The sequence below is a fragment of the Eutrema salsugineum genome, unplaced genomic scaffold, assembly GCF_000478725.1.
Source record: "Eutrema salsugineum unplaced genomic scaffold, Eutsalg1_0 scaffold_9, whole genome shotgun sequence".
Taxonomy (NCBI): domain Eukaryota; kingdom Viridiplantae; phylum Streptophyta; class Magnoliopsida; order Brassicales; family Brassicaceae; genus Eutrema; species Eutrema salsugineum.
Genome location: NW_006256342.1, coordinates 12,400,453 through 12,407,413, shown reverse-complemented (window position 1 = coordinate 12,407,413; position 6,961 = coordinate 12,400,453). Strand labels below are relative to the sequence as shown.

General features: G+C 41.8%; 1 non-coding gene across 1 annotated transcript; it reads left to right on the top strand.

Annotated features, from left to right (window-relative positions):
• Positions 1 to 934: 934 nt before the first annotated feature.
• LOC112087150 lies at positions 935 to 1,041 on the top strand. The gene has a single exon (XR_002899918.1). It is a non-coding gene; the product is annotated as a small nucleolar RNA R71 (small nucleolar RNA).
• The last annotated feature ends 5,920 nt before the right edge of the window (positions 1,042 to 6,961 follow it).

Sequence of the window (6,961 nt, the reverse complement as noted above, 5' to 3'; positions counted from 1 at the left end):
GTAAGAAGCCCATGAAATCCTCTATAATGGCATTCTCATCCACATGAGTTTGTGAAGGTTCACTACAGACTTGACCATAGAGAAGGTCTTCTATTTCTTGCACAGCAGCTGAATGGTCATCAATGCAGTAGATGGCATTGCAGTAATCTTTTGAGGTTTGAACAGCTTTACCAGAAGGAGAGACTTCTGGTTCAGAAGTGCAGATGCCCTTTTTCTTTTTAATAGCCTTTAGTTCAGCGCCTAGTGTCTCCAGGTTGGATACCATCTTTTGTTGTCCTAGTAAGAGCTGTTTCAGAACAACATTGAAATCAGGACTTTGTTGAACAGGTGGTGGGCCAAAACCAGGAGGAGGAGCCTTTGGCTGTAGGCTGACTTGATTTATGAAGCTATTCCCTTGATTCTAACCGCTGGTTGCTGAAAACCCTGTTGACCTTGGGAGTTACCTTGGTACTGATTCTGTTGAACAAAGCTTTGAGGAGGGTATATTTGGTCTTGGGGGTTGGCCACATTGTTGCTCCTATAGGACAAGTTCTGGTGTTTATTGAAGTTGTTGTAACCATTGAACTTGTTTTGATTCCCAATGAAGTGCAACTCCTCTTGAGTGAGACCCTCTTCATTGGTATTTGTGAAGCATCTCTTCTCCTCACTCACATAGTTTATAGGCTTTTGAGTGGCAGCTAGGGCTTTGTCAAGCTTGATATTCAGCATTTTGATCTTCTCTTCCAGCCCTTGGTGTCTACCAGAATCTTCTTCTCTATAGCTTCTATCATAATCTTCCCCATAGGTGTCTTGGCTCATGGCTACGTTTTCAATAAGTTCCATAGCTGCATTGATTTCTTTTGCCAAGAAATTCCCATTTGATGCTGTGTCCAACTGATTTCTGATCTTGGGGACAGCTCCTCTATATAAAGTGCTAAGGAGAGAGGCTTCTGAAAAGCCATGATGTGAACACTGATTGGTGTAGCTTCTAAACCTGTCCAAAGATTCTCCAAAGGTCTCATTAGAATGTTGAGTGAAGCTGGAAATCTGGTTCCTTAGCTTTACAGTCCTTGAGCTTGAGAAGAACTTGGAAAGAAAGGCAAGCTTGCACTGCTTCCATGTGTGGATGGATCCTCTTAGGAGGTTCTTTTCCCACTGATGTGCCTTATCTCCAAGGCTGAATGGGAACAATCTCAGTTTGAAGCTGTCTTCAGATACCCCATTGATCGTAGTGAGATCACAAACTCTGTCAAACTGATCCAGATGCTCCAAGGGATCCTCCATAGGTAAGCCATGGAACTTCTGATTTTGAACAATATTGATCAAAGAGGCCTTCACCTCAAAGTTGTTGTTTTGGACAGGAGGCGGCCTGATTCCTGCTCCATACTGGTGTGCATAAGCTCGGTCATTCTCACCAACAAATACTGGTGGAGGCTGATGACGTATGGGTGGGTTGGGGAAGGGTTGTGGCTGGTTAACTTGAGGTCGGTCTTGATGGACCTGAGCCTGTTGAACTTGAATTCCAATCCCATTACCAGCTCTTTGACCGTTATCAGCTTCTTGAGCCTGATGCTCATTCCCAACTTGGTGATTCATTCCTAACCTCTCCAAGTGAACAGCTCGTTCTCTTTGTCTTCTGGCTTGGCTTCTTGTGATTATAAACCTGAAAGCATAGCCAGAACTGGAAAGGTGATCAGTAAAACAAAAGAAACTTGATCTCAAAAACAATATCAGAAACTAATGCTAACAATGCCCACACAATATGGCAACGGCGCCAATTGATAAGTAAGATTTTTAAGGCCTTAATAAAGTTATCAATCCCTTATGTCACTTGCAGTACAAAGGGTATCAATCCATATATGTGGTAGTTAGGCACTAGTTTATGTAACAAGCTCTTAATTCAAGTGATCAAAGATGAGTTTTGGTGTGAACAAAGTAACAAGAAAGCATAAAACAAGAAGCAAGCAAGCAAGATGATTAACTACTAAACAAAGCAAGCAACCAAACAAAATGATGATAAAGCAAATGATGAAATATAAACCTCTAGATGTGATCATTGATTAGGGTGCTTTAGATACTGATTCATGATGCTAAGAACATAATGCAACACTTGCTACTCTTTAGTCTAGGCTTCTTAATCAGATTAATCCACTCTCATGACAGACATCCCTTTGCAAATCACTTAATCAAGTCTAACAACCATTAGAGATAACCAAGCAATCAGCAAGCATAATGTTCCAAGCCTAATAAGTGACCAAACAATCTTTAACAAAGAAAGACTGAATCTTTTACAGAAAGACATAACAAGCAATCACATGTTCTCAAAACATTTTAACCTAGAACTCTAATCTAGATTAATCCTCTCATGAAGGCATTAACCTCTACACTAATCCATTTTCAAATCAAATTCTCATTTGGGAAATATGAATCAATGAGCATTAAGAAACAGTTGATATATTCATAAATTGCATCATTAGGTGTACATATTTTAGTCCAAATCATGTCTTATCTCATGCATTTTAGGTCTTTAAGCATTGTTTTAGGACTTAGGAGATTACATTAGGTCCAAGAGAGTTTTGCATGTTTTGGAGTGTTAAACAGGTGCTTTTGGAGCCAATTTGGAGTGGAGGATGTGATTCAGATGAAGAAATGGAGTTGGAATGATCAAAAATGGTAAAAAGGAGCAATTTTGGGTTTCTCGGCAAAATGCTGTACTGAAAGTCGAAGATCCTCGGCCAAAATCCTTCCCGCGGGTAGCTTTCTCGGCCAAAAACACATACCGCGGTCAAGTCTCTCGGCCAAAAATCCCGGGTGCAGATACATTTCCGAAATCGCGTCACCGGAAGATCTTTCCGGCCAATTCAGCTGTCGGAGTCTTCATAAAAGTTGGAGATAACTGAGTCAAGAGTTCAGAACAGTTGGAATCAAAGCATTTGGCCCACGGATCTGAAAGATATGGTAATCGGAAGACAGACCTCTCTCGCATCCATTCCGGAGCAATCCGATACTCATGAATGATCGCCTGTCCGGGGAACCTTCCGGTCCGATTCAGTTGTCGGGGGGGCTTCATCAAAGTTGGAGACAATTGAATCTTGGTTCCATATCAAGTGGAATAATGGAATTCGGACGCGTGAGCAGAAAGTTGAGCTCGTCGGAAGAAACCCCTGTCTCGCTGCCGTCTTGGACCGACCCGATGAGCTCCGAAGAATGCGAAGGACGGCGCACTTCCAGGCAGATTCAGTTTCCGGGGTCTTCATAAGAATCAGAGATGTTTGAGTCCTCTTTCCAGAACGTCCAAGATCATCCAATTCAAATGTATGAGCAAGAATTTAACGTCTCCGGAATGGACACATGTCTAGACGCCTTTCTCTGATCGTGTAAATGCATTGCGAAGATGAGCCCTCCAGGAAGCCTTCCACTTCCCAAGCGCCGATAATTTCTTCAACAAAGATCGAGCTGAATGAGTTATCTTTCTCATGGAACTGGTTTCAGGTCATTTGGAGTTACGAGCTGAAAGTTACACTGAACAGAAGAGAAGCTGCTCAATTCGGGTTTTAAGAGATGCAACTGTAAGCTAAGTGCTGTGTCCTACCTCGGCGTGAATACCTCGGCATGTATGCCGAGGAGGCATGTTTACGAAGCCTTGGGACTATACCTCGAGGTAGGACTTCGGCCTTTCAACACCGAGGCTCCCTTGATCACCAAAATGATCCCCAAACGACTAAGTGTTGAAGCAGACCTTGGTGTGAACCCTTCAGCATGCTATGCCGAGCTCCTATGTTACACAAACCTCGGGTACCAGGCACCTCGGCATGTATGCCGAGGTCCTCATCTCTCCAACCCAGATCACAAACAAATCCTCTTCACGTTTCAAAGCTTTAACCGGATCAAATGCCAAGTCTCATGCATGTTCTTCAAGTGTTCATCAAAGTTTCAACCCAGCACATGACCCCCTGGTGTATGGCCCTCGGTGTGAGACTTCTTCAGATGGCGAGGGGTGGCTCCAGCAACCCAGAAAGGGCGGGTCAGTACCCAGTTTGTCCTGGGCTGACCCGGCCCACACCCTTTTATATAAATAGTTTTTAGAGACTAAAACCCTAGTTATGCTTTATCTTATCCTCTAATCTGCTTTCTCTTTGTTTTCTCTCTACTTCTTAGTGTAAAAACGAGTTTGATCAAGAGATATCTAGCAGATTTAATCATCTTAAAGCTGTTTCTTATCATCTAATCATCTCATCTCTGCTTCTAATCATGATTAACACCACCTCTTGCAAAGGAAATGGTGTGTTAATCATGATTAGTGAGTAGTTATCTTTTAAGCTTCTAGGTGTGTAGATTAGGGTGCTTAGATGATCGGTTTATGATGTTTAGGTTCTAGATCTTCATTTCCTTTTCTTAGTTAGCTGCTCTTAATGCTAGATCTTTGCACATCACTCTGATCTAGACTTTAGTCATTTCTCCACCCACAAGGTGTTTGATGAAATGTCTGAATGAGCTAAGCTAAGGGTTTATGCCTTTTTCATCATGGGAATGATTTGTTAAATGCATGAATGACATATTAGAACTGTTTCTTAATGCTCACTGATTCATATTTCACAAATGATGATTTGGTTTGAAAGTGGATTAGTGTAGAGATTAGTGCCTTCATGAGAGGATTAGTCTAGATTTGAGTTCTAAGTTAATTGGTTTTGAGATCATATGATTGCTTGTTGCTGCTTTCTGTGTAAGATTCGGTCTCTTTGAAATAGAAACCGTTTGGTCATTATTAGACTTGATACTTTATGCTTATTGATTGCTTGATCTTGCTTAAGGTGAATTAATCTTGATTAAGTGATTTACAAAGAGATTATTGTCATGGGAATGAATTAATCTGCTTTTGAAGTCTAGACTAAAGAGTAACTTGCATTGCATTATTGTTCTTAGCATCATGAATAAATCTCTAAAGCACCCTAATCAATGATCACATCTAGAGGTTTAGCTTTCTCTTTGTTTTGAATCTGAGTCTTTGTTTTGTTGTCTTGTTGCTTGTTCTTAAATTACTGCTTGTTTTTTTGTTTACTTTATATTTTAGATCACCTTGTTACCAACTCATCCGCTTGTTAGACTTGAATTAAGATAGCTCCTCATAGTTCTAGTGTCTAGAATCTCTCCATTTGGATTGATACCTCAAGTGCTGCAATGACATGAGTAGTTGAGGAATTGATCAAGGATTGAAAAATTCCTGCTATCAATTTGGCGCCGTTGCCGGGGAACCTTCCGGTCCGATTCAGTTGTCGGGGGCTTCATCAAAGTTGGAGACAATTGGATCATGGTTCCATAGCAAGTGGAATAATGGAATTCGGACGCGTGAGCAGAAAGTTGAGCTCGTCGGAAGAAACCCCTGTCTCGCTGCCGTCTTGGACCGACCCGATGAGCTCCGAAGAATGCGAAGGACGGCGCACTTCCAGGCAGATTCAGTTTCCGGGGTCTTCATAAGAATCAGAGATGTTTGAGTCCTCTTTCCAGAACGTCCAAGATCATCCAATTCAAATGTATGAGCAAGAAGTTAACGTCTCCGGAATGGACACATGTCTAGACGCCTTTCTCTGATCGTGTAAATGCATTGCGAAGATGAGCCCTCCAGGAAGCCTTCCACTTCCCAAGCGCCGATAGTTTCTTCAACAAAGATCGAGCTGAATGAGTTATCTTTCTCATGGAACTGGTTTCAGGTCATTTGGAGTTACGAGATGAAAGTTACACTGAACAGAAGAGAAGCTGCTCAATTCGGGTTTTAAGAGATGCAACTGTAAGCTAAGTGCTGTGTCCTACCTCGGCGTGAATACCTCGGCATGTATGCCGAGGAGGCATGTTTACGAAGCCTTGGGACTATACCTCGAGGTAGGACTTCGGCCTTTCAACACCGAGGCTCCCTTGATCACCAAAATGATCCCCAAACGACTAAGTGTTGAAGCAGACCTTGGTGTGAACCCTTCAGCATGCTATGCCGAGCTCCTATGTTACACAAACCTCGGGTACCAGGCACCTCGGCATGTATGCCGAGGTCCTCATCTCTCCAACCCAGATCACAAACAAATCCTCTTCACGTTTCAAAGCTTTAACCGGATCAAATGCCAAGTCTCATGCATGTTCTTCAAGTGTTCATCAAAGTTTCAACCCAGCACATGACCCCCTGGTGTATGGCCCTCGGTGTGAGACTTCTTCAGATGGCGAGGGGTGGCTCCAGCAACCCAGAAAGGGCGGGTCAGTAACCAGTTTGTCCTGGGCTGACCCGGCCCACACCCTTTTATATAAATAGTTTTTAGAGACTAAAACCCTAGTTATGCTTTATCTTATCCTCTAATCTGCTTTCTCTTTGTTTTCTCTCTACTTCTTAGTGTAAAAACGAGTTTGATCAAGAGATATCTAGCAGATTTAATCATCTTAAAGCTGTTTCTTATCATCTAATCATCTCATCTCTGCTTCTAATCATGATTAACACCACCTCTTGCAAAGGAAATGGTGTGTTAATCATGATTAGTGAGTAGTTATCTTTTAAGCTTCTAGGTGTGTAGATTAGGGTGCTTAGATGATCGGTTTATGATGTTTAGGTTCTAGATCTTCATTTCCTTTTCTTAGTTAGCTGCTCTTAATGCTAGATCTTTGCACATCACTCTGATCTAGACTTTAGTCATTTCTCCACCCACAAGGTGTTTGATGAAATGTCTGAATGAGCTAAGCTAAGGGTTTATGCCTTTTTCATCATGGGAATGATTTGTTAAATGCATGAATGACATATTAGAACTGTTTCTTAATGCTCACTGATTCATATTTCACAAATGATGATTTGGTTTGAAAGTGGATTAGTGTAGAGATTAGTGCCTTCATGAGAGGATTAGTCTAGATTTGAGTTCTAAGTTAATTGGTTTTGAGATCATATGATTGCTTGTTGCTGCTTTCTGTGTAAGATTCGGTCTCTTTGAAATAGAAACCGTTTGGTCATTAT